Source organism: Ascaphus truei, chromosome 2 (assembly GCF_040206685.1).
Source record: "Ascaphus truei isolate aAscTru1 chromosome 2, aAscTru1.hap1, whole genome shotgun sequence".
Taxonomy (NCBI): Eukaryota; Metazoa; Chordata; class Amphibia; order Anura; family Ascaphidae; genus Ascaphus; species Ascaphus truei.
Window position 1 is genome coordinate 398,681,575 of NC_134484.1, and position 27,444 is coordinate 398,709,018.

A 27,444-nucleotide genomic window follows, 5' to 3' on the forward strand; every position below is an offset into this window, starting at 1 on the left:
TGCAGAGGGCTTCTTTTCCTGCGCATGCGCGCTACGCTTTCAGCCACGCTTACACTCGTGGAGGTCTGACAGTGCTACAGAGACAGCCCCAGCACGCGGGACTGATTTCTGAGGACTGATACTGCCCCTGCACACCTCATGTGATGCCCCACCATAGAAGTTATCGTCGAGATCGGGGAATATTAAAGTTTTTATTCATGTAAGTGGTTGCTATTTTATCTTGTTGGTAATACACTTTATATCTCTTATCTTGGTGCGCTCTTGTGTTTCTCTTTTTTCTTGGTCATTTGGTATCACCGTCGGAGTTCTCCGTTGGGATCCGCTTTGGAGGTGGGGGAAGACGCCTCGAATCGCAGGAGCAGCAAAAGAACAGAGAGGAATCAACATTCCACACCCTTAAAGAGCCAGAGCACGGACTGAACTATTTCTCACTGTAGACAATGTTAACATTTTTATTGCATAAATAAATTACTTTTTATACTACGAACTGCAGTCAGTGATGACGTGACAAGACAAGTGTTGCTTAGAATAGTGAGCTGAGTAATGGGATAAACATCAAGGTGGTCACTGTTGCAGTCCCCTTGCCTTGTGAATGGACGGCACACAGTCTCCAACAGTCCTATGACCACCCAACAAAAGGCCATCAGCACGCTGCCCAGCACATATATTTTCACCATCTTCCTGTTGTGTTTTCTGGCTGAGCATTTCTTTGGCGAAAGGGATCAGTTGGTTTAGGGTTGAATTGTCCAACCTGCAGAGTAAGAAGAAGAAAAGAGATTCTATCTCACGTGCATGTATTCAGTTAATTGCACTGCTAGGAATTGGGAACACTACTATCACTACTATTACTTTATACTTTATACTTAGTACCATCATTGTTTCATGAGAGTTTCAAGAAATATTATAAAAGACCCTTTAACTTTAAAGGCCTTGCTATGCCCCCTATATACTACTAGGGAAAATTTATGTGGCATCATTGACAGCGGTCATGCTTAAACCAGTTCAGTAAGTACAATGCACTGTGCAGCATAGTCTATCACTGAAAAAGGTGTTAACATATTAACAGCCATGCTACCACGGTTCAAAAGCCTATGTGATCCTATACAGTGCAAATTACAGGCCTCTCCATAGATTAGCTGTGCTGTATGGTATGCACATCACGCTGTCTGACTTCTGTGATCCATGCACTGCCAGAAGCATAGCAAGTATATGAATGCTTTTATATTAGGACTAAAAGTTTTAAACCATAATGTCTTTTAGCTCAGTATAACAATATAGTGATTTGTTAAACAAGATTGCCACTCGATCTGGAACAAATTTAGTATGCAGAATATTTAATTATGAAGCAACATTACAATATATATATAGTTGCATGAATACAAATTTATGCAACTGTTCGGGACACTTAGCGGTGCCCAAACCGAGACCGCAGAGTCACTACCCTGACACAAGAGAACTCTCTTCCCATGAGTGCTAAAGGCCATGTCTATACATACTGCACTATATGAATGCACACACAGCTGTCTCTTACACATACAAATGTACAATGTAATTGTATCCCTATATACACCAATAGGGACCACATAGTATCTACACACATTAATAGTAATGCAACACCCTCTTACATTCTATACCTACCCACACCATTGGTATACACTCCCACTCCCCACCGTTTGTAAAGTGCTGTATACACTGTGGACGCTTTATAAATGTATATTTACACACATACACACATATACATAGACATACTCTTACATCACAAACATTCAGGGACCATTTAACACATTAAGTCAAAAATCGCAAACTGCACAGGGGAGGAGGGATAGGCTTCAGTCACAGATACATTCCCAAGATGCACTGTTTTTAAGTAAAAACCTTTCTTGCTTTATCCATTATAACACCGCCGGAAGAAGAGATCAGTGTATCTCGAAAGCTCGCACAAATAAAAGCATTTCGTTAGCCACAGAACGGTATCGTCTATTCATTTTTGATTATTAAGCTTGGCTAACATGGTACAGATACATCTACATCTATCTATTTATCTATTTATAGCCCTGGTAGGTTTGGGCTATTATTCTGTCCTCCTCCTGTGCAATAATACCTGGTAAGGGCAGGTTTGCCAGGAGTTAAAATGGGTTTGCCCCAACCACTGTGATTCAGTTGGTCAGAGAAGGTAGTGCTCATGCCTTGTGTCAGTCAAGGGCACAGAGGTGGGACTACTGAATCTGTACTAAAGGGATTACCTTTCCTGTTTCGGGTTGTTGTTCCTGTATAGCTTTGAGAGAGGTGGTTCCTCTTCAGTTCAGAAAGAGGATGGTGGGTTCTAATTAAGCTGCCAGGGCTCTGGTAAGCTGAAGACTCTCCCTTAGGGGAGAGGGGAGATATCTTCTCTTGCTCCCCAAAGGAGTAAGGGAAGAGAAAGGGACAGCTCTTATATTGGACAAGGAGTGTGTCTAGAAATCATCCTGGTGGTGAACACCCTTTTGAGGAGTGCTGTGTGCTGGGCATATACTGCTACTGATCAGGACAATAAAGAACCCCCTTTTGTTTTACCTCCTGCCTGAGAGTGGAGTATATTGGCAGGAGAGGGAGATAAATCTTTTGCAGATACTCCACCCCACACACCTGGGGGCTGCACAAGATGGAGGTGCTGCACCATTAAGAAGAATTTGGGCACAGCCCCAGAAGTCTGTCCTGTTATCATCCCCCATGACATTGCGGGAGACCCAGGCCCTCCTGTTACCAGCAGGTATGCACCAGCAAAATCCCTGTAACCAGAGTGAGAGTCCCCTGAGGAGGCCCAATATGAGATGGGGTGGGGGAAGACCCGTTACAGATGGAGGCGCTGCTGAGATAAATCAGGACAGGCTTTCAGCGAAGCAAAAACTGGAAGATTAATATGTGTACTCCCAGAGCAAGTGCTGCAGGAAGAGAGAAGCTAGGTGCAGTCAGGAGGTCCCTGAACCTCGCAAAGCTCGACCTAGACTGATCTACAGAGGTGGAAAAGAGTTGGCAGCTGTGCTATTGCTGTTCTAGTTCCCTGAGGCGAGTGATCATAGATGCCTGGAGGAAGTAAACTGGGTACCGTGGATCAGGAACTTCTGGAAAGTGGTCTTTGGTACTGGCAGCCAAGAGGAGGGACGCCCGTGCTGAGGAGGAGAATCCCTCCAAAAGCCCATCCAGCCACTAGCCAAGCTATCACCACAGAGCACTTGACTGGACTGTTATCATGTACAGTATGCAGAGAAAGAGTTTTGCCTAGCCTGGTGTATGCTACAATTTTATTATTGATCAGAGCTGAAATGGCGTGTGGTGTGTACCGAGGAGCGAGTCCCCCTGAAGGCAGTGAGGATTGCGTTATTGTGAGTACAAGGGGATCATCAAAGATGGCGGCTGTGTGTATTGCACTGTGCGGTATTGAGAAAACAAAGATGGCGGCTGTGTGTGGTGCCCCGCGTGGCATTGAGAAAACAAAATGGCGGTTCCTGCCGGGACTGCGGAACGCACGTGCTGTGGAGAAGCTGTGTGAAAAGATTTGGACGGGTTTGGCGCGAAAGCCAATGCCCTGCCTATAAGAGGGACGTGGCGCGAAAGCTGAGGCTGCACCCCCCTGTGCTGTGACTGGGTCCAACCCCTGTTCACGTTACAAAGAGAAGCTGAGTGCCACTCCTCTAACCTCCACCAGAGGGAGGGGGCACATGAAGAACCAATCACAGAGTCCTGAGCAGAAGAAAGGAGGAACCGGATGTGAGCTTCCACACCTTCATTCTGTTGAGACTGGTGAGTGGGAAAGAACCTCATTTCGAGATACAATGCTATCTACTGTGTCAGCAGCTAGTGATATGCCTTTGTGTCGTGTGAATGCCTATCAACTCCCAGGAGGCTTCCTGGTGGTGGAGGTGGGATGTAATGAATACCTGAAGTGTCTGTGTCTGCAGTGTAGATTACCTGGACCGGAGCCAAGTACCCATGCAAGGTGTCCGCAGTGTGGGGTTTTCTACCTATGGCCGGTAGATCCCTTTATAACTATCCTGGCTCCTGCGGAGGTCCCGAAAGTGACGCTAACAGAAGTGGGGTGCCTGTCGGTGAATGCCACCCCTGATCAAGGTGATGTGAAGTCTAGCGTTCCAGAGCTGAGTGCGGTAGCTGAGAATGTGCTACTGGGTCTGGCGGAAGGAGAAATGGTGATTGCCCAAGGGAGAGGGGAATCGCTACTGATGGTGGTGCCGGAACCAGACCATTGCGTGCCCAGTGTGCCCATCCCAAGCGAGGAATCCAGCCGTCGCTCCTCTGCGGATTTGTCCCTGCCTGCCTCGTCGGACAATGAGAGCGTGATTGTGTCATCAGTGGTGATGTGCCTACCGGCGGACCACTGCAGCGATGCCATGCTCTGTGAGCAACTTACCTGCAATGTTGAGCAGCTGAGTCTGGGGATTCCCCGACAGCAGGCGCTGGTGCGTCCGAAACCGCGGAAAAGTCCCACGGCTGTAGCGACTCCCAGCGTGGCAGAGAGGGGACCCGAGATGACTGCCGAGGAGAAGAAACCTACCGAGAGCTTGCGGAGCGGTAAGGAAGCAACACCCCCTTACTCCCGCCAGGTGATGAGAGAGGAAGTCGGCGTGAGGAGACGGCGTGTGGTTTACCCGTGGCATGTCCACAATCCCGAAACGCCACCGCCGCCACTTCCGGTGTTGAGAGCGACTGACGACGCCCTTCCGGTGCGGGACCTGTACCAGGAATCCGCGACGTCGACGGATGATGACGTCACATCCGGTTGCCCCGACCGGAAGGGTGCAGCTCCGGATGTCGTTTGCCCTGATCCAAAAGGAGGAAAAGAAAGGTGAACTTATGGACACTGTACCGGGCCGAGGATTAAAGAGGTCTGTAGATGTCACGCCTCCCCAATCATCCACAGGTCGTGGCATAGCCCGGCTCAGAGACTGTGTGAAGGACTGTGCCACTGCCCTGGCCACTGACCCTAGCGCCACTGCCCCGGCCACTGACCCGTCACGTTCCAGCTCACTGGGTCCTAGTGGGGTTAAGAAAGAAAAGGTACACCATCTGTCCACGGACTGGAGGGATTGGGTGACCAGTGATGAAGGGTCGGATGGGGAGATCCCTTGGAGTAGTAAGATCCCGTTCGCAAATCCTGCTGTGTTTAGGCCTACACCTAGGGGTAAATCTAAGAAAACCGTATCTTCTGTGAGGGAGGGTTCATGAGAGCAAAGTCACCAGTTATGCAATCTACTGTGTGTAAATATGTTAACCAAGGAAGAGGTAAAGGTTCACTATCTAGTGGTACCTCAGTCATATCCTCCAGAGGAGTTAGTATCCTCATCTGGGGTAGAGGACCATAGCACCAAACAGTGGGCTCCTATGTTTATTCAGGGTTTATGGACCGTACTACAGTAGGTTCATCATATTATAAGATGATTTGGTTGACCATTGGTGGGGTAAGGGCACCTACTCAGAGAATGAGGCTGATGATGAGTTAGAGAGGGGGTTAAGAGGAATTAAACAGGGCATGATAATTCCCCAAGGTCCATCCATCCTCTACGATGAAATTTCCCCTGAAGAACCGTTGTCCTGGGTCTTGCCAGGTACAGCTGGGGATCGCAAGTTGATTAAACTAAGCAGAGCTGTCAGAGCTATAGTGACCCGCTATAGACAGTCCCATGGATTTAACTATCCATATGTGCCTGAGCCTATCATGTGTGAGATAGAGGAACAGCGTGAATCTTGGCTGCGAGAAGCTGTGATAGAGTACTTGATGTCTAAGTGTAGTAACTCTGTGTATTATTCTGAAGAAAAGATCTGTCAAATCATGAAAGTTTGGAGTGTGGGGAGAGGGATTTATCTGAATAAGGTGGTGTATCACCCTGAGAATGGCCCTTTGCGAACCTTTTTCATTAAGATAGTGGATCACAATGGGAGGGAGGTGCGTAAGCCAGATCCCCGGCACTACTATTAGTTTGGGTCCTCCATGTTGGGAGTTACCCTATGTATTTCACCGCCCTGGGTGAGTGCGTGTGTGGGTGTTCAGCATATGTACACTGTAATGATTTATCAACTGTCATTTATGTTTTATTGTACAGGTTGTTCGCCTGCAGGATGGTCCAGCAAATGGGAACCATTGGATTCCACCAGAGGGAGAGAATAGCCCTGGTAGGTTTGGGTTATTATTCTGTCCTCCTCCTGTGCAATAATCCCTGGTAAGGGCAGATTTGCCAGGAGTTAAAATGAGTTTGCCCCAACCACTGTGATTCAGTTGGTCAGAGAAGGTGGTGCTCATGCCTTTTGTCAGTCAAGGGCACAGGGGTGGGACTACTGGATCTGTACTAAAGGGATTACCTTTTCCTGTTTTGAGTTGTTGTTCCTCTCTAGCTTTGAGAGAGGTGGTTCCTCTGCAGTTCAGAAAGAGGATGGTGGGTTCTAATTAAGCTGCCAGAGCTCAGGTAAGCTGAAGGCTCTCCCTTAGGGGAGAGGGGAGATATGTTATCTTGCTCCCCAAAGGAGTAAGGGAAGAGAAAGGGACAGCTCTTATATTGGACAAGGAGTGTGTCTAGAAATCATCCTGGTGGTGAACACGCTTTTGAGGAGTGCTGTGTGCTGGGCGTATACTGCTACTGATCTGGACAATAAAGAACCCCCTTTTGTTATACCTCCTGCCTGAGAGTGGAGTATCTTGGGAGGAGAGGGAGATAAATCTTTTGCAGATACTCCACCCCACACACCTGGGGGCTGCACAAGATGGAGGCGCTGCACCATTAAGAAGAATTTGGGCACAGCCCCAGAAGTCTGTCCTGTTATCATCCCCTATGACATCACAGGAGACCCAGGCCCTCCTGTTACCAGCAGGTAGGCACCAGCAAAATCCCTGTAACCAGAGTGAGAGTCCCTTGAGGAGGCCCAATATGAGATGGGGTGGGGGAAGACCCGTTACATATCTATCTATATAGATATAGATATATCTATATCAATATCAATATCTATATGTAGCCAAGTCCCATTGGACTACTAATTCTCTGGCCCCAATAGCACTGTAAGTCCCAGTAAAGAGTGGGCAATGTTGGAAACAAATCCTGCAGGGCCTGCATGTATTGTTATACTGTATGTGTGTTACCTAATAAAGTTCAGGAGTAGCCTGGAATTACAAGGGGGGCATATGACTGATAGGAGACCGGCTTACAAACCACTCCCCTGGGAAGGAGGGGTTTCCCTCTAGAGGTTAGAGTAAGGGTTTTTGGAGTTAGTTCTGTGCTGCCCTCCCTGCTATGAGGATCCCGAACTAAGTCTCTCCTGGACAGGAGTGGGCTCAGGCCTGTTAGGGGGTAAGGTATGCTGAGGAGGGTTGCTTAGGGCCTTAAGCCCGAGGTACTGCCTTCAGGGAATGGAACTGTAATATCTATGATGTGCCCAATAAATTCCAGTTATACCCTCTCTGGTGAGATGTTTGGAGTGTGAGACCATAAGAAGAGTTGCCTATGAGGTTCATCCTGGCTGCACCAGTATCCTCCTGGGCTGGAGGCGCTGCGCTGACAGAAGAACCATCCCTAATAGCCTGTCCTGATGTCTCCCTATACCACCGCGGAGATCTCAGGCCTTCTGTTTTACCTCACAGGTATGCACCAGCACCAGAATACACCAGTAGCTACAGGATCTCACTTAGGGTGGGGGAAAAGGTGCTACAATTGGAGGCTTTTGCAGCAAGCGAGAAAAGAAGGGACTCTCCTAAGATGCCAAGTCAGAGGGCCTGTAGGAGGACATGTGCGGAGGTACACAATGGAGACTGTTTAAAGGTGAAATTAAATAAGGCTTTATTGTGCCTGTCGCTTTAAACACAGCAAAGATCAACATAAGAGAAATAGTGAGCCAAACAAAACCTGCTCCACTTTGGCATATGTGTATCCTTATAATCCAGCCCCTTTTCACTGGGTGGCTACCCAAGCTATTCATCAGCCCAAGTCATATAGGTATATATATAGACAAAAGTCATTGGAAAATAAAGTCTTATCTGTTTGCTGGGTTGCTGCCTTTTCTCCGGATAATCAGCATCCAGGTTTAGAAGTTTTATTTGTGAGCTCCAGAGATCTGTGTTCTCTCGGTCAGTCTCACCTGGGAGACTCAGGAACCTCTGCTCTGTTTCCTTGTTCAGCTCACATGTGAGCTAAGGAGTCTCACTTCCTGTTTCAAAGGCAGGCTTTTCTAACACCTCTAATCAGGCAGGTGCTGGTCAATTAACCAGCACACTGCTGGATTAGAGGCAAGTTTTCTGAACAGGGTAAGTCCCCTGTTACAGGGCCCATGGGTGTTTTGTCCATAGGGGACCCTATGGGATCTGAAGGACCGGGCTCCCCACCAAAATTGAGCTACAACATGGACCCCTCATCTCCAAGTAAATGCACATGTAGTGTGTGTGTGTGTAATCACTATTACTATGAAGAGGTGAAGGGGCAGTTTTCACAGAGGCTTCACCAAAGGTATTGTGGCCTGCACCATGCAGCTTTCATTCTCTGACCTATGTTCTGTATATGCGGGCAGGTATCTGAGAAGGGGCGCTTGACCGTCAAGCAGCCAAGACCTCTGTTTGAGGAGGTGCAGCTATACTATGGCAGCCCCCATTGGGGGCTGCCGTGCAGCAATATCACTACTAGGAAGAGGTGCGGGGGTGGTATCCCAGAGGCTTCACCGAAGGGAAGCTGCAGCCTGCACTGTGCTATTATAACCAAGAAGAGGTGTGGGGGTAGTGACTCAAGGGCTCAACCCAAGGAAACAACGGCCTGCACCGTGCTGTTCATTTTTGTGTGAGCGGGCAGGTATTCAAGGAGGGGCGCTTGATCCGCTGGCGGCCTGAACCTCCGTTTGAGGAGCTGCAGCCACTCTAACACAGTCCCTGCCAAAGGGAGCCGCATCATGTTCTTTTCCAATAGAAAATGGCGGCTCCCGCCGAAAACGGGAGACCACATGGCAACTTGTGCAAATGGGAACTGACATCAGTGGTCTCTCCAGCTCTGCGGAAGAAATGTTACCAGCGGATGTAGCTGAGTCCACACCGGTGGTGTGGAACAGCTTGTGTCCCCTTCTGCTATCCTGTCAGTTCCAGCTTGTTTTAAAGCCGCACAACCGAGCAACATAGGTGTATTTTAAGTTTGAAGTTGAAACTATCCGTCTGCGGATTTTACTTGGCGGAACGAATTTTGAAGGGAACACCCGGGAAACGGATTTGGACTGGTTCACCCATCTCTACTTGCTAGGAAGGAAAAATAATCTGTTGGGAGATGTAATCATTTACTGTATATAACACTTGGTATATGCACACTACTGTATATGTACACTTGGTATATGCAGCTATTTTTAATTCTAACCTACAATATTCTATTAGAACTTTGTAACATGTTAATGATGAACATGTGTTATAATGAACTGCACAGTGTTCAAACTCCTATTACCATAGCATGGTTACATTGTTATACCTGCCAAGGTTTAACACTGCTGACAATAAAAGTATGCTAAACTTTTCTTATGGAAAATCTGCGACTATTTATGAAGGTATTTGAAAGCTGGAACTGATTTCCTAATGTTGAAACAGAAAAATATTATCCTTGTATCATAAAAACAAACTAAGTACAAATGGTGGCTTGAGGTAATTTGAGTTACTAATGCTATGCTACTTTACTAAAATATAACCTTATACAACAGTATACAAAATATGTTTACTTAACACACTTGAAAAGGTAATAGGAAATGTTAGGTATGTACAGCATGGATTTGGACAACTGGAGTCGCCTTTGAAGAGGTTTGACTTGGTTGACATCCCTTTGTCAGCTCCTTGTGACCTGGGATAAGTCACTTAACATCTATAAAGTTTTTGGCACAGTGACTTATGCCTGATAAATAGTCTATATCTAAGAAATAAATATTGTCATCACAATGATTATTTTGGCAGTGAGATATCACAAACAATAAGAATGTACTGAACGGAACAGAACATAGTTGTCATCCTCACAGCGGAAGCAAAATGTGACTGGAAATTTAGCGCACTTTTTTTTAAGGCATCAAGAGGCGGGATATCCCAGAGGCTGAGAACTAGGGTGTACCTTCACTGAACTCCAGTTTGTTTCATCCTCCCAATACTCTGGTAGTCTTCTGGCACTAACTAAACCACAGGGGCACTGCTACAGCTGCTCCTAGACAGGATTCCTCTCCAAAGCTGTCTTAACCCCTGCAGGACAGTTACTTAACTAATGCTAAGAACTGGAACTAAAAACGAAAACACCAAACTAACTAAACTAAGAAGAGAATGCAGAACTAAAGCTAGGAATGGGGCTGGGCTGCTTATACTAGGGGACCTACGCTACACCCTCCCTCCTAGCTACAAGGAAAGACACTGCCCAAATGTGATATTTTAACTGCTTAATTCTAAATATTATTCAGAAACAGAGGAAATCAACACATATACATTAAAAAATGTTTTATCTTAACTTCCTCTGAAATTTCTTTAAAAGGAAATAGTAGTCATTCTGAAGTGGTCAAAAGCATGGGGAATTGTATTCACGTTTCTTCAAATTGCTACTGAATAGGATTGGTAGTTCAACATCTCTGTAAAAGACATGAAAAGATATGTTAAAAGGCTATAAAAAAAAAGTATATTTTAAAATCCAATAGCAGATTTCCTGCTATATAGGCCACTGTAGGAATTTGATTCTGACATTTATTTAGGAGAAAAAGCAACCCTTTGCTGCGAAATGCTGTGTAATGTATTGCTGTGTAATGTATTGCTGTGTAATGTATTTCTACGTAATGTATTGCTACGTTATGTATTGCTATGTTATGTATTGCAGCGGAATGTATTGCTGTGTAATGTATTGCTTCGGAATGTATTGCAGCGGAATGTATTGCTGTGTAATGTATTGCTTCGGAATGTATTGCTGCGGAATGATGCATAGCTGCAGAATGTATTGCTGCGGAATGTATTGCTACGTGATGTATTGCAGTGGAATGTATAGCTGTGTAATGTATTGCTTCGGAATGTATTGCTGCGGAATGATGTATTGCTGCGGAATGTATTGCTGCGGAATGATGTATTGCTGCGGAATGATGTATAGCTGCGGATTGTATTGCTGCGGAATGATGTATAGCTGCGGAATGTATTGCTGCGGAATGTATTGCTGCAGAATGTACTGCAGCGGAATTATGTATTGCTGCGGAATTATGTATTGCTGCGGAATTATGTATTGCTGCGGATTGTATTGCTGCGGAATGATGTATAGCTGCGGAATGTATTGCTGCAGAATGTATTGCAGCAGAATGTTTTGCTGCGGAATGTACTGCAGCGGAATGTACTGCAACGGAATTATGTATTTCTGCGGAATGTATAACTGCGGAATGTATTGCTGCAGAATGTATTACTGCGGAATGATGCATAACTGCGGAATGTATTGCTGCAGAATGATGTATAGCTGCGGAATGATGTATTGCAGCGGAATGATGTATAGCTGCGGAATGTATAGCTGCGGAATGTGTTGCTTCGGAATGTACTGCTGCGGAATGATGTATAGCTGCGGAATGATGTATTGTAGCGGAATGATTTATAGCTGCGGAATGATGTATAGCTGCGGAATGTATTGCTGCGGGATGTATTGCTGCGGAATGATGTATTGCCACGGAATTTATTGCTGCAGAATGATGTATTGCTGCGGAATGTATTGCTGCGGAATGTATGGCTGCAGAATGTATTGCTGCGGAATGATGTATTGCTGCAGAATGTATTGCTGCAGAATGTATGGCTGCGGAATGATGTATTGCTGCAGAATGTATTGCTGCGGAATGATGTATTGCTGCGGAATGTATTGCTGCGGAATGTATGGCTGCAGAGTGTATTGCTGCGGAATGATGTATTGCTGTGGAATGTATTGCAGCGGAATGTATTGCAGCGGAATGTATTGCAGTGTAATGTATATCTGCGGAATGTATTGCAGCGGAACGTATTACAGTGTAATGTATATCTGCGGAATGTATTGCAGCGGAACGTATTACAGTGTAATGTATATCTGCGGAATGTATTGCAGCGGAACGTATTACAGTGTAATGTATATCTGCGGAATGTATTGCAGCGGAACGTATTACAGTGTAATGTATTTCTGCAGAATATATTGCAGCGGAATGTATTGCAGCAGAAAGTATTGCTGCGTAATGTATTGCTGTGGAATGTATTTCTGTGGAGTGTATTGCAGACCCCATGGCAACATAGGTGATAAAGCAACAATATCCTGCAAATTGCATTTAGCGCAACATTCATGTCATGATGTACAGTAGTAACTTTCCCCAAGTATAACTTCCTTTTCAAAATGTCTCTAGCGGGAATTAATTAGCGATACTTTTTCTTTGTGTTTGCCTTTTGTGGTCTCTATGGCAATCCCTGGCATATTTGAATCGATCTCTTCTCGTCTGGTTTCCGAGGGGTTAAGTATCTCAGAAATCACATTGAGATGCAGACAACAGGGTTCAATAGACCAGTAACACCGCACAGTTTTAAAGTGTATCAAACAGAAAACAATCTACTCACAATATAGAGATAACGGCATTATTGTGTATGATTCTGGGTGTTTCAACTAAGCAAACAGTTTGAATTATTTGTTATGAATGCACTGCAGTTCTTGAGACCACAAGTGATTTTTTTAAAGAATTATTTAGCATTTTATTTGTTTTTACTCATTTAAAAATATCTCTTCTTGCCTTTCCAAAGCTGTTTTTATTTAAAAAATGTAATACTCCATTCTGGATGTATGTGTGTGTGTGTGTGTGTGTGTGTGTTTGTGTATATGTGGCCAGGTCTCCCCTCTGTGTATCCCCGAGTGGCCCCCTTGGTTCCCTGTTTACCTTCGTCATAGCGGGGGAACTGCCACCGCATACAGGAAGAGATCGGAGTGGCGAGCGCCTCGCCGGAGTTCCGTGGGGAATCAAGTGCAGAGGGCGCTGCTATGTTGGATGGCGCGCGCACGCGCAATACAAGTTGCGCATGCGGAGGAGCATCAGAAGGCCGGCGGCTATTGTAGATGCACACACATGCGCAGGAGGGTGCTAGTTAGTGGCGGCCAATAGGATATGCTCCACATGGGAAACTACAAGCCCCAGCATGCACAGGGGCAGTCGGTCAGGTGTAGGGAACCAGCCAATAGGGCTGCAGCAATCCCCTGCTCTCTGATATTGTTAATTTCCGCATCCAGGGACCACGTTAGTCGAAACTGGGAGACAGACAGGGTAGGGTGTATGTGCAGGGTGTCTGTAGCCCCGGCAATAGGCCAGAGACCCCCTGATAGGCCCCAGCTAGGCCCCGACTCATGTGTTTAGATTGTGGCTGCTATATGGACAGGCCCTTAGTTAAGGACACTGCCTCATTAGCTGTTTGAGATCAGGGACACAGTTGTATCGCTGCGCAACCCTGAAGATAGTGATCTGGGCTCAGATCACCTGACAAGGAACCAAGACTGTTTGAAGTGGGACACGCCAGCTGGATACCACCCACGCGGAGGACGACCCACCACAGACGCATAAGCCATCGCTGGATCGGCGAATCCCCTCTGTCTTCTAGTCGGCGCGCACGGATGCTGAAGCAGATTTCAAATTTCTCAAGTCTTATAAATTATGACAATCCCAGACCTCGAACAAAGGTCTGTGATAGAACTGCAATTAGTATATCAAATAAGTGTGTTTGATGATAAAAATTAGTCATTTGAATAATCTGGAAGTTTAGGAACCCTTATTGGGGAAATAAGGAGAGTAAAGCCAACTATCAATATGCTTGTACCACCTTTAATTAGTACAATCTAGACTGTACAAATGAGACGATAAAATACATAATGAAATAAGCCCACTATGAAGAATTGGCCCGCTAAGCCATAAGTATGAATAGACAACAGGAACAATACTTGGACTATCTGCAAGAAATAATTACAAAACATGCTTGTTGGACAAGTGAAGGTAAGTATAAGAAGTCGTCCTTCCCAAATCACTACCTAAATAGACTTATCCTTGAAAGATTAATCTTGATCAGTCTTATGGTTCGGGACAGAGCCTAGAAAAACAGAATAATGCTTTTTTTATTTTATTTTTACTGTTTATTGATTTTTTCCAATAAATAATACAACTAAAAACGTATCACATCGGAATGTTGCAACAATATTGGCAATTGGGGAGGGAGGGGGGGGTGAGCATTTGTACATACAGTATACATTGAAAAATGAGTCAAATCCATGGGGTAAATTTAAAACATAAATGGTTATAAAAGTTATAATTGTACATGATTCTGTTAACATTAATATAAGTATGGAGAAATGCCAGCATGAAGGAACTCCGGGTCACAGACATCTGAAAACCTGGAAGTGGAATCATTAACATACTGTAAGCAGAAAGTTTCTGCATATATGTGATATTCCAACATTTGTTATATATTCACTGAAAAGATGGGGGAGAGGTTTGTTTCCAATTCTTGGCAATGGTGCATCTAGTGGCATTGAGAATTTGTGACATAAATTTGGATTTGCTTTTGTTCAAATTGTCATGGAGCTTCCCTAGGATGGTATATAATGGGTCCTTAGGGATTGTAACTTTTAGGATGCTGCTTATTAGGAAGAGCACTGATTTCTATAGAGGTTTGATCTTGGGACATGTTCAGTATGGAGCCCAGATTGCCACAATCATGCCAGCATAGTGGGGAGACATGTGGGAGGTAAGAGTTTTGTTTAGATGGGATATATACCACCTATATATTATTTTATAAATATATTTTTAAATTATAACGCAGGTTGAGTTTTTAGAGGCAGCTTCCCATATGTCTTGCCCAGGGTCTAGATCAAGATGTGTATTTAAATCCTTTCCCCTTTCATATATTTATCTACTACAGAGTTGGCAGTGACAGGGGACAGGGTATGATAAAGAGTTTAAGTTTACCCTTCTCTGAGAGGTTGGTGGAGACCCCATATTTTAAAGTGAGACTATGAGAAGCTATTTGTAAGTCGATTGAATAAAGGGAGTGATTTGAAGAAACCTGAAAAATTCAGAAGAGACAATGTTGTGGCTATTTTGTAGTGAAGTTAAAGGAAGGGACCTTCCCTATGGAGAATATATTGTTCACTCCAAAAAGCCCCTTCTGGGACTAACGATTTGTCTGCCAGTTTCCTGCATAGAAAGGGAAGGAGGGATTGGCGAACAAGGGCTGAATGAGAGAGGAATAGTTTGCTAATAATACAGTAAGTCTGGGTTTAAGGGAATGCCGCAGGCTACAGGAGAAAGTCATTATTGGGTTAGTGTAAATGTGTTTTGGTCTAGACCTTTAGGTAAGCTAGAGAACATCCCTAAATTTGGTTGGAGAGCAGATAATGCTCTAAAATTCAATCCACCATTTCTCATTTGGGTTTGAGAGCCAATTGATTAGCTGTCCTAATTGGACTGCTCTATACAGTAGTATTTTTGTAGGGTTGGGAGAGCGAGGGCCCCTTCCAATTTAGAGCAACAAAGAATTGTTCTGTGAACTCTGGGTCTTCTGATTTGCCAAACAAATGTAAAAATCCTGTTTTGGAGGATATCCATATCAGTTTAGGAAATTTTAACCGGGACGGTCTGGAAAGGTAATGAAATCTGGATAGAAAATTCATTTTAATTGCAAAAATTCTTCCAAACCATGAGAGTAGGTATGGATTCCATGTAGTCAGATCTTTAACAAATCTGTCTATAAAAAGATTTACAATTTGTAGTATATAATGTTGAATAATCATTGGTTATTTGGATACCTAAATATTTTATGTAAGTCAAAGTTAATTTGAAGAAACTTTATTATGTCTTTGGGCAAGTAAATACTGAGGACCATTAAATTACTATTATTCATTTTATACCCGAGAGGAAGCCAAATTCTGATAAGGAATGAAAGAGGCTGGGAAGTGAGGTGAGATGTTTTGAGATGCAGTAATATGTCATCTGCAAAAATAGCTATTTTGAACTCTTTACCTTTGACAGAGATACCAGAAATATTAGGAGTTGATCTAATGATGCTTGCCCGTGGCTCAATTGCTATTGCCAAGAGCAAAGGAGATAGCGGGCGACCTTGTCTTGTACCATTTTGGATCTGAATGGGATCAGTTAGGGAAGAGTTGGTCCTAGACATGGCTGATGGCTCTGACTAGAGTCTATCAATATGGTTTCATTTCTTTTGAGTGAATCCCATATGTGATTGGGTAGCGAACATGCACCATCAATTTAGTCTATCTAATACCTTTTCAGCATCCAGTGCTAGCAATAAAGAGGGGAAGAGTGTTTGCTTCGCTCTGAATGGGATTCGCAATCTTTCATGTATTTTCGAGCAGTCTAGAACATTTGGCCGCAACCAAACATATAACTCAAAGCAGGTAGTCATCCTGGTGGTCACCTCACCGCCATCTTTGCCTGTCCTCCTGGCCACCATCTTTAAATGTCCACCACAGCCACTGAGCACTTTAATGGCATTTCTGAGTACGCCCGTGCATATGCCCAGCAGGACACTCAGGGTGTCCACCAGCAGTGAGGACAGACACATTTTTCCACAGGAAATAAAAAAAATGTGTCCTGGCTGTTGGACGGGCGCACTCACAAACAGTAGCTCTGGCTGGATGGACTTGGAGAACAGGATCACCACCCCACATGATTTTGAAGTAAGATGGCTGAAGAAGACAATGCCTCGACACTGCAGGTGCCAGCTGGCTTCAGTCTCTGGAGTTGTATGGGTCTCATACAGGAAACTCCCAGATTATACTTCATTTTGCAGATAGAGGTGTACCTGGAACCTGCAGAGACTAGTAATTACAGCCATTAGTATTGAGCGTGCTGATATGCAAAGCCATTATTTTGGTGTGTCAGTAGTTCTGCTTGTACATGCTCCTGTGTTAGAATTACCTACCTCTGCTATCATTTTGATTAGCAATGTTAAACAAATTAAACAAATGTGAGTGTAAAACTCTGAAGATTAAGCTATAAAACTGTATACACACATTGCTGTAATACAGCAAACAATGTACTGGAGTAGTGCTGTTATATTTCTAGGGGTAGTAACTAAAAACCTTATATCACATATGCTGAGGCTGAACAATGTATTTCTCTCTTGCTCAGTCATGTTACTACTACTGTAGAACATTGTCGTTATAGTTCACAAAACACTTGTATGCTTAAGTGACTTAAGAGAAGAGAGATTTAAAAAATTTGGGGTAAGTTTTCCATATACAATATCCCTCCCTCAAACTTTCTCTCTTCATATCTGCCTGTCCAGCCTACCCAGCCCTGCTCTGGCAACAGACGGCTAAGTTAGCTTCAGTACCATCCTCCCTGCTCCCTTTCCCAAAACACACAGACAAACTGCTTTTTCAGGCTATTTAAGGCTAGTTACTGTGTGATGCAGGCATTTTTTTTTATATATTTATATTATCGATGATGTCTCAGTGTTTGCAATTATTTCCCCTTGTTATTGCAAAGGCAAAAAAATGCAAATGCATGCATACATCTAATTTAGCAAAACATTGTGTACCATATTGATGGTCAAATATGTGCATACCACCACTCTCTTTGTTTTTCCGTGTTAACCTACTGTATTACCAGCTTCAATTTAGTTTCTCAAATTCCCCCTGGACCCTGCAACTTGTACATGTATGATGTGTTTAGGGCCTGTGAACAAATAATCCAGTCAACACCATTTTTAAATGCAGTCAGATGTTGCTAGAAAATGTATATACATACAGAGTTTAATCAACTTGGGCTTGCATATAAGAAAGGGTTACATGAAGAAGAGACCTCTCTGATTGGAGAAATGGCCTAATAAATATGCAGGTTGAAATAGACCCTATTTGTCTTGGGATGGGCATGATTCATGAGTATCCAAAGATCCGACCCTCTGTGAGGATCTATGTGGCATGTCAGCATCACACGTGCCCCGCTTGCCCCAATCCGTGGTCGGGACCCTAGCTTTGGCCGTGATCCATGGCACCTCCTCTCCTGGGACCGGTCGCCGTACTGGGCACACACGCGCACCTCGCCCGCTCTTAATGCGTCTGTCTCCAGCCCCGCCTTTGGACTCTGCCCGCGCAGCGTCGTCGTTGGTGTGCAAGAGCCGTGTCATCACACATTGCAGGAGCTCCTCCCCACACCTGTCTCTTGCACCAGAACGGCCAATCACAGCCACCGTTGCTGACGCACCTCCACATCACCTCCTGCCTCATTGGTTGCTCTCTCCTATTTATGCTGAGCTGCCACACTGGCAAATCGGCTGAGCACAAACCTTTGTTGCGTAGTGTTCACTGCTTCCTTCCCTCTGCAGTCCTGTCTTGTTCTTCTGTTCCTAGCTCTCTGTTCCTGACCCGGCTTTGTATTGGACTCCACTCTTATTAACTACTGACCCCGGCTACCAATGACAATCTGCACCTCTCCAACCCCGACCTCGGCAACGTACCACCACTACTCTTACCTCTCTAATCCCGACCTGGCTAACTCAACTAATCTACACTCCAGACGGGTCCACGCAGCTGTGGGTGGCATTTATGTCAATCCCCACCTCGACCTCGTCATCACGCCTTGTTTGTGGTGAGCACTCCATTACACCCTCCCTACGAGAAGGTCTCCTCATTCGTTCTTTGTATTGCCCATTGTTACATTGCAGGAACACAACAGTTCCATTTATCCCAACAGTAACTTCTCCTTCATGAATTTTCACAGTGAAGCCACTTAAAAGGACAGTGAGTCAGCACCCTTAAGAAAGCAATACCAAAACTGAACATTATAAAAGAACATATACAACACCCTTTATGTCTGAGAATGGCCTACAAGCTTTGTATCTGGATTTAACCTCTTCTAAAATAAATCTAGACCAGAGAGGTGTGAGCTTTCAAAATTACAGAACTCTTACGCTTTAAAATCGATGTCACATATAACAGCAACTTAAGCAACCTTGATCTATGAATATTAAAAATGTAGTTGAAAGTTGACTAATAATAAGTGAATCTTGATGAATGGCTTGAATCAAAGCCAACACAGAGGCTGCTAAGACAGCAGGAGAGGTGAAAGGATTATTGCCCTTCTCTCTCAGGTTTATCTCACATAAGATAACAAACGTGAATATTTGTATTTATTTATAAAATGTTTTACCAGGAAGTAATACATTGAGAGTTATCTCTCGTTTTCAAGTATGTTCTGTGCATAGAGTTAAGATGACAAATAATACATGGTTACAAATACAGTTACATAAGTGAACAGGGTATACATTATATACAAGACATTGCATGCACAGTTAGAGATAATATATTATAGGCGTATGTAATAGTTACAGACCAGATTAAAATGTGAGGCAGTTTTAGTTTTAAAAGAACTTAGACTTGTGGTGGCTGTGAGAATCTTCGATAGACTGTTCCAGTTTTGGGGTGCACGGTAAGAGAAAGAGGAGTGGCTGGATACTTTGCTAAGCCATGGGACCATGAACAGTCTTAGGGAGTCAGATCTCAGATGATAAGTGCTGTATGTGGTAGGGGTGAGGAGCTTGTTCAGATAGATGGGTAGCTTGCCCAGAAAGTATTTGAAGGCAAGACAGGGAAGATGAACTTTGCACCTAGACTCAAGTGATGACTAATCTAGTTCTTTGAGCATTTCACAGTGATGTATGTTGTAGTTGCATTGAAGAACAAAATGGCATATTGAAATGTAGAGAGTGTCAAGTTTGCTAAGGTTGGTTTGGGGTGCAGAGCCAAATACTATGTCCCCATAGTTGATTATTAGAATTAGCATCTGCTCTGTGATACACTTACTGACCAACAGACTTAAGGAGAATTTGTTCCTATAAAGTACACCTAGTTTAGCATAGGGTTTGGATGCCAGGGTATCAATGTGCAACCCGGAAAATTTAGCCTTGGTCCCAAATACTATTGTTACAGTCTTTTCAGTGTTTAAAAACAGTTTGTTTTGGGAAATCCAATTTTCAAGTCTCAAAAAGTCAGGTTGAAGTATGTGTTCAAGGTCGGAGAGGCTATGGCTGTGTGCATATAAGATTGTGTCATCTGCATACAGTACATTTATATTGAAGCTCCCTTACAAGCTGTAGGAAGATCATTGACAAACACTGAGAAGAGAAGGGGCCCCAGAACAGAGGTGATATCCAAGGTGTTTGAGTTAGAGACTGAGATTGACACATGTTGGGATCTACCTGGTAGGTAGAAATTAAAACAGTTTAAAACATGCTTCCCTATACAAGAGCACTGGAGTTTGTTAAGCAAGATAACAGTATCAAAAGCCTTTGCAAAATCTAGGAATATTGCACCAGTGAATTGTCCCTGTTCCTTTCCACACTGGATTTCATTGCAAACTTTTAGCAGGGTAGTTACGGTGGAGTGTTTGGGGTGAAAGCCAGATTGGAATTGGCTAGGGAAATTTGTCTTGGTATAGTAGTCGCTTAATTGGGAGTGAACACATTTTCCCATGACTTTGGATAGTATTGGGAGAAGATAGATTGGCCTGTAGTTTGAGAGTGTTTTTGTCCTCACTTTTGAAGATTGATTGGGATAACTCTAGCAGTTTTCCAAATCATAGGGATATGGCCTGCAGACAGGATAGAGTTGACTGTGGAAGCAATTAGTTGGCAATGGCTGGGGCACCAAGTCTTAGGATCTTAGATTGCAGAAAGTCAAGTCCACAGTGGCTGCTTAGTTTTAATTTGAGGAGCACTTGTGTAATCTCCTCTTCGGATACTGAGACAAATTGAAAATTGTGAGCAGTGTTGGGAGGGGGTGGGGCTATAGTGGTACTCACAGAATTATATTCATGTTTGTGGTTTGGGATGCATTTCGCTAATAAGGTAGTAGCATATATATTACTGTGCACCAGATAATAAGTGATAGTGAATAAATATTAAGTGAACCTATGTTCTAAATGAATGTAGTATACTTGCTGTGATTGATGAATAGCTCAAAGAAATCTATTGTGTATAGCACATACTGTAGTGATTACCAGTACATAAAGAAAAGGAAATAAAAAACCTGTGTTGATTACAAATGAAATACTGCTGCTGATTACAAAGGGTGGCCAACATCCTGTAAAGCTAGTGTAAACAAAAAAGAAAACAGTGCACAAATCTCATAGTGAAGTATGTAATAATTATATTGGTAATTCATACAAAGTAAGTAATGCACGTACATCAATATGAATATTTACAAGCATTATATGTTTTGGACATGTTACCACAGTGGCAAAGACCCCCATTATCCACACCAATGACTCGAACCTGCAGGCTGCAACCGGATAGGTGTCCTGGACTTCCTCTTGTCAGGCAATCGGAACCTGGCGTGTTAGGTGTCTATTTTATGGAGAAAAAAACACTTCTGTGTTTCTGAGCGCTGCTGTAGGGACCTGCACGCTGATGGCAATTGCCGATTACACTTGACTCTCCTCGGCGGCTGCTGATGACGTCACCAGTTGAGTCGCTCAGGAGCACGACTATTCTGGATAAGACAGTCAAATAGTTTGTATTGCCGCATTGGGGGCTGAAACAGCATATCCACAATTGTGCAGACCTTGCACTCTATAGCTACAATCCTGCGCGTTTCGTTGTAGAACTACTTTTTCGGGGATAATAATTACACTCCATAATACATCCTATTTACCCCATGGTTGATCGTGATTGGAACCGGCAGGGTGGAGTGCCCGCCCAATCACAACACACAGACCACAGCCGGTACAAATGAATGTGAAATATACATATACACATTTAAAAATGTATCCTCCTTGAGAAAGATCCCGCTTCGGGATCGAAACGTCGAATTGAGTGTCTTTATGCTATATGCTGAATACATCTTTTTTGGATTCTTGGACTGAGTGCTGTCTTTATTTACCTCTCACAAGAATGGTAATATCTTTTACATTTAAAAAAATACATAACAATTTTAATACAATGTTCATAAAATCCTAATAAAAACCGTCAATATAGACTAGATAAATTGAATGTATTGGAAGAATCACAAGCTCTAAAAATAGTAGAGAAATTATTTAGTCACATAATATTGGCTAAAACTAATACAATAATGAAATGCAACTGGATATACATACATATAAAAAGATTATCATAAATATTGAAAAACAGCCAAATAATCTAAAAATGGACTGGAGTCAGAGTGTACTGGACTGGAGTGTAATCAATATCCCTGAAGAAGTAGTTCTACTGCGAAACGCGTAGGATTGTCGATATAGAGTGCAAGCTCTGCACAATTGTAGACACCAGACATGCTGTGTCAGCCCAACATATGGCAATACAAACTCTTTGACTGTCTTATCCAGTATAGTCACGCACCTGAGCGACTCAACTGGTGATGTCATCAGTACCCACTGAGGATAGGCAAGTGTAATTGGCAATTGCCGTCAGCATGCAGGTCCCTACAGCAGCGCTCAGAAACACAGAGGTGTATTTTTTCCATAAAATAGACACCTAACATGCCATGTTCCGATTGCCGAACAAGAGGTGGTTCAGGACGCCTATCCGGTTGCAGCCTGCAGGTTCGAGTGATCGGTGTGGATAATGGGGGTCTTTGGCACTGTGGTAACATGAACAAAACATGTAATGCTTGTAAATATTCTTATTGATGTACGCGTATTACTTACTTTCTTTGTATGAATTACCAATATAATTATTACATACTTCACTATGAGATTTTTGCGCTGTTTTCTTTTTTGTTTACATTATCTTGCATAAGTGTTGGTGGATCTGCTGCATCCATCATCTTGTACTGTATATTGCAGAGTAACTAATCCATTTGGTCAGATTTAAGGAATACTCTGTATGGTCAATCTCAGGAGCTTGCAGGGCCTGTATGTCTTGAAGGCCAGTATGGACTTAACACATCCTCTTTAGTTAAGGGAGCTCTAAATGCCAGTTTCATTAAGTCAAATACTTCTGAGCTATGTTTAGTTGGGGTGTTGTTTCCCCCGGAAGGCTGATTCTAGCCCTTTATATCTGGCTTTTTTGACCTGTCACAAGAAACTAAAGAGTGAACCAATGTTACAGGAGACAAGGTCATTTAACACCTTTTAATACTGGAGATTAAGGAGATAATATAAATTGTAATTTATTTCACGAATGGCCATACACACAATGTTTCACAATTACACTCAAAATACACTTACTGGGATGGGGGCAAACGAAATAATTGATTTCCAGAATGAAATCTTGAAAAACAAAGTCTTTATGAGCACTTTCCCAGGAGCGGGAGTTACTCGCGAAACGGCTTGGAACTGTCCTCGGTCAGCGGTGCAAGTTGCCACCACTGTGTACTCCGACGGAGCTGTTTACTTTGTTCTGCCACCATGGTAATGACACTTGGAATCTGGAGATCTCACGAAGTCTTTGATGAATCATGTTAACCTTGGATGAATCTTAAGATGGTTCTGATTCCCGATGGGCCGCAGGGTTTTTTATAAGGTTCAAAACCCTATAACTAACCAATGCAGCCAATCTCGCCGTGGGAATAACTTTTCCCACCTATCCTGGAGTTGCCAGTACTTCACAAACCTGGCAGAGGGGGCTTCTCATTCTGCTAAGAGCACGCACCAACCTAGCACCTTTGCTTCTTAGTTTATGAGACCCAGCCCTCTCTACCTGGCGACACCAAGTCTGGGCTGGCCACCATTTGCCAAACTGCCCGGACTCTCCACTAGGATGGGGGTACTTGAGGAACACCTCCCCGACTAACACCTTGAGCCCTTTCAACTCCGTGCTTTACAGACATTGAGGCACGAAGCCAGCGGGATGCCTTAGAAGTCCGTAGCTGCACATCCTCAGCTCATTTAGTGAGTCACTAGATGCATACTAAGTGGCGGCTACAATAAATGAGTGTTTCCCAGTCCCCGGTGGTCTGAATGAAAGCCCAAATATACATATCATGTTTAATACACTATTTGAGGGGGACTTTCATTCATCAATTTTTAGAAAAAGTTATAAAAATTACGCTATGGTCGTTTTACTGTTCCTCTCTGAACTACACGCATAGTAAGTTTCAGAGCGCTAGGAAATTTCTAACAAAAGTTAGCAAACAGACGCTTTTATTCCTCAAGCGCTGAACTTTAAAAACATTTTTACTCTCACTACCTTATACCTGGTGGGAGAGACACGAACCCCTACATTGGGTTCTGGGGGTTTGGGCATATACCGGGGGACCCTGGAATGTGATTTCCCCCTGCCCGGTCTTCCTGTTCTGGTCTGTGCTGAAGCAGGGAGATCTGGCAATGAGCCGCTAACTGCTTCCTAGGGAGGATTTTGTCCGGTGGTCTGTGTCTTCATGCCTCCAGGGATCTGGTAGGATTCCTCGGTACATGTTTCGGGGTAACCAGCAAGTCTGGCCCCTTCTACCCAAACACGCCCTGACAACATTTTACCGTAAAATCATCCCTGAAACTCATGCCCTGTGAATCTCCGCTGGTTAGCACTCCTGGAAGAGTAAAACACACACATACATCTTTATTGAAATAAGTGCACATGTCATAACCGGGTTGTAGAGCTGACACTTCAAACTCCCCAATATGGCTCAGGGGCACCATTATACCTTTATTATTGGCCTGGGTACCCCCTCACCGTCACAACCACCTCCTCCAATTTCCAGTCCAGTCCAATTTCTTGTTCCCCCAAGCCACTCCAAGTCTGGCATGTGGGAGGAATCAAAGGTACTCAAATGAGTCTTCTATAGGGTAGGAATTAGGTATTGTCTTAATAGAAGAATTTACGAACTGGAAATAAAATGCTTTTGGCGCCCATCACTAAAATGAGATTTGGGGTGTATTTTATAAAGGCGTTTGAAGTGGATTTTGAGGAGGAAGAAGAGTTCTCCTAAAATGATTGTGTTCCTCTTTCTCTGAAGATGAGTACACCCTACTAATACGTGTTTATTTTTGGGGGGAAGACATGCAGGGATTTGTAGGTGTAACCCCTAAGAAATCTGTGGCAGCTGCAAAAACTGCACTCCATGATTTCATACTGAAAATAAATCTGCCTATGTCTGTGTGAGCTCACGCTAATGTGCGCATGTGTGCATGCAATGACACGATCACAGGTGCATGCACGTGAATTTTTCTTTGGTGGTACCCAGTGCTTTTTTCTAGAAAACAAAGTGAGGGAACTCTGACGTGAGCTTGGGACCGGGAGGAAATTATTCTGGGACATGCATAATAAAATACAAATTTATTCACATTTCAAAATCGTTTCAAATCTATGCTCTTATTTTTGTAAATATTAACTATTGCATTCTAATTGTTTTATAAAACATATAACAATAAGTTTAAAAAAAAAAAAAAAGATGATTACAATAATGCTATAAAATGTACCACGTGGCCTATGCAAAAAGGTACAGGAAATGTGTTCCACTTGAAAAAAAGCTGTGGTGGCACCTCTCTGGGAGGCATGCTTACTCCAACCAGATGTTGCTAGGTGGCAAGCCTCCCGGAAAACAAACAGCATATTGGTCATCATGTATGCTATGTTAGTATAAACAAGCACCAGATACAGAATGTTTCTAATCATGGAGATAAAAGAGGATAAAAGGCATTCATTAAAAACACAAACCTCACCACTTCATGGTTGCTACTGCTTGTTCTGGAACAGCACAGACTTTTAATTTTGCTTGCTACTGTAGCCTGAAAGATTATATAAAGATGAAGGAGGGAAGAGGAATGGTTTGTGCTTTTCCAAAAGAAGTAGAACACAGGGCAATTAGTAATGTCAATTAGTTAATGAATCTCACTGCATTCTAATGTCATAAATGAGATCACAAATTAAAGATGAATATCTCCTGAGACCTGGGAAGTAAATAGCGATATCCCATTTATTTTAATTTAGATTTCATTTGATACAGTTCATTGGGTAACATTCTGAGGCTATGTTTTAAAAATAGTGCATGCCCTTAACCGTAACTAATCTGCATACAGATGTCAGATGAACATGGAGGAAGTCTGTGTTATGAATAATTGTGATTTCTCTCCTATGCCATGGCACAAGCATAAATTGTTACATGCGTGTGGCCGTTATTGCAAAACATGGCAATGCTATGTAAGCCGTTATGGAACCAAAAAGCCTAAATGTAACATACACACAAAAAAAACCTATCAAGGCCATGTTAACCTCTATATGGCCATCACACCATAGATAACCCATTGTTAGCTGGTCTCAAAGGAATTAATAGAGTGCTTACCCTAGCATGCCCAACAACAACCTATACGAATACCCCTTTTATACCATAAGGGCCTGTTACCTATTTACTATGCAAACAAATACAGCATTGAATTTAAAAAACACACATACCCAAATTGGTGTACACAAATAAATCAGTTATTTTGTTGTACCCATTAATGTCATTAGGTACTTGTATGTCAAAATAGCATAGCAGAGGTCTGCAAATAATTCCTTACCACATCACAGAAAAGGGACATGTTGTGGTGCTCGGTACTGCATACTGGTATCTAACTAGGGATGCCACCGGTGCCATGCGCCATTGCTATAGCAACTAAATGCTTACGCTATCTCTGCTGCACCAGCAACAACCAATAAATATTCTTCCTTATCACCATCACCAACATGATTCTTTCCCTCCTCCTCAACAGTTTTATGTTGTGTAATACTGTTTTCTGCTGCTGAGGCTAAGAAGATCTCCCCACCCCCCTCTCCCAGTGCCACTACTAGGGCCATACACTCTTGATAAAGACAAATGGTGTGGCAATGGCCACTGTTGCCCAACAGCGCATGCTATTTCTTAAGATGGTGGTAGGGGTGGGCGTGTGCGTGTTTTTTTTACTTTGAAATAGAAAATATATAGGAATATCAATTCTCCTTTTCGCTGCACCACTAATGCTGCTAGTTGTGGTGGCCATGGCTGCCTACTGCTCACAGAGTGATTGGCTATCTTAATCATCATCACTTTCTTCACTTCTGCTACCACCAAACACCACTATCAGTTGTGGTAACACCACGGATTTCATCATCTCCTTCACTACCATTACAGTAGCTTCACGCCCCTGCTTATGCAGTTTACAGTATGTACCACACACTCTTCGAACACCATGCTCATCATCAGCATCATCATCTACCTCCTCCATCTCTGACTCACTCCTTCCCTCAGCCATCCCCTCCACTTCCTCAGGATTTTGCCGTTGCCATCCCTGAATGTTTTGCTGAGGAATACGTCTCTGACCCTTCCATCAGACATAGTTATAGCTAGCAGTATGTTTTCCTAGTCCTTTTTCTAGGGCCCCTCTCCATAACACTAGATTGGCTTTCTCGAGTCAAGAAACACAAAGTATATATTTCCTGTCTTGCCTTTAAATACTTTCTGGGCAAGCTACCCGCCTATCTGAACTAGCTCCTCACCCCTACCACACGCAGCACTTATTGCCTGAGATCTGACTCCAAAAGAC

The 27,444-nt window shown here is 43.5% G+C and overlaps 1 long non-coding RNA gene across 1 annotated transcript; it reads right to left on the reverse strand.

Annotated features, from left to right (window-relative positions):
- Positions 1-438: 438 nt before the first annotated feature.
- Positions 439-13,095, reverse strand: LOC142488752 (uncharacterized). The gene is made up of 3 exons (XR_012799634.1): positions 12,880-13,095; positions 10,483-10,599; positions 439-751 (listed from the first exon to the last, which is right to left on the reverse strand). It is a non-coding gene; the product is annotated as an uncharacterized LOC142488752 (long non-coding RNA).
- Positions 13,096-27,444: the final 14,349 nt, after the last annotated feature.